Source organism: Etheostoma spectabile, chromosome 2 (assembly GCF_008692095.1).
Source record: "Etheostoma spectabile isolate EspeVRDwgs_2016 chromosome 2, UIUC_Espe_1.0, whole genome shotgun sequence".
Taxonomy (NCBI): domain Eukaryota; kingdom Metazoa; phylum Chordata; class Actinopteri; order Perciformes; family Percidae; genus Etheostoma; species Etheostoma spectabile.
Genome location: NC_045734.1, coordinates 21,617,328 through 21,618,621, shown reverse-complemented (window position 1 = coordinate 21,618,621; position 1,294 = coordinate 21,617,328). Strand labels below are relative to the sequence as shown.

General features: G+C 38.9%; 2 protein-coding genes across 6 annotated transcripts in view; both read left to right on the top strand.

Annotated features, from left to right (window-relative positions):
* The window catches only part of LOC116700184 (complement C3), a 134,518-nt gene that overhangs the window by 78,310 nt on the left and 54,914 nt on the right, over positions 1–1,294 (top strand). The window lies entirely within an intron of this gene.
* The window catches only part of LOC116700260 (complement C3), a gene marked incomplete in the record, with an annotated part of 10,776 nt that overhangs the window by 3,611 nt on the left and 5,871 nt on the right, over positions 1–1,294 (top strand).

Here is a 1,294-nt window from a genome sequence, read left to right as displayed (position 1 = left end):
AGAAGTTTAACTTGTCAGTGCAGCTCCTCCCAGGTAATTTGATAGTTACTGTCTCTTCATCTTTATTTTTTTTCTTCTGCAAAGCACCTTACCTTATGAGAAACGGATAAACAAATTATCCAACTACTCAATACATTATTTTGCTCCTGCAGAGAAAATGGATGAGGATGAGGACATATACAAGCTCAGCATAGAAGTTTTGTAAGTATAATCAAGAAGCCATACTGAAAACTGTTATAGTAACATGGAAATTTATAGCCAGCTAGCCTCTACATTACCCTTTTCTGTTAGCGAAAGGTGGTCTAAGCAATGTTGGGTGACTTTACTTCTTATTGACGTTCAAAGTATTGTCAAACAAAACTAAGGCTAGCTCGCCCCTCCCTCCTCATCCTGTCCCCTCCCCATACCATCCGTGCTTCCGCACTAACCCTCCAACCCCCAGGCCAAAATCCTTCTTGTTTGTTATTGGCTGGAATGCTGCAAACCTGTTTGTTATGTTTCATGGTGCAGGTTGGCACAGTTTATTTTTCTTGCAGTGTGTGGAGCCTGGGCTGGGTTCATGGAACAGACAGCTAGCAGATAGTGAGGAGATGTTTGTGTATGTAACAAAAAATGTTGTAGCCTAAAAAAAGTGTGACATCGCTTAGACCACCTTTATTTCTGCCGCTGAATCGTTCGTCTACTCTCTCATCTCCCGCTCTGTGTCTGTCCTGTCTATTTTTCAGGAAGTACATGCCCATATATGGGAAATGAAAGGCACCCCTCTTGTATGGAAGGCCAGAGGGGACAAAAAGGCCTATATACTCTAGGAAGGCCAAAAAGCACTATTAGACACATTTGCTTGTAAACATTGCTGTGGGTGTAATATCATAAATATGACATATTATTTTATTATTGGCATAAGTAAATGTCATGAGAGCAAAACGTCTTGACTTTTTTGGAAAAAATGCATGTATTTTGTCAACTGGCTTAGGTTTTACTTATATGTCTGTGATATCAATACATATCTGGAAGATTCATTTATTTATTTATTTATCTTTAAGGCCCAACAACCATTTTTAACATGCAAGTGACCTCACTGCAACCCAAATATTCTAATAGCCCAGTTTGTCCTAAAAACAATGATGTTCATATCTTGACTGTAGAAAACAGGGTTGATGTTTTACAAGCTTTTATATAAAATAAATCCAGACGGAAATTAAACTGTAAAAATGGCCTCAGGGCCCCCAGGGTTAATTATTTTTCCATTCTGTGTGCAGGTATAAAGACAAGGACAGTGATGCATCCATGTCAA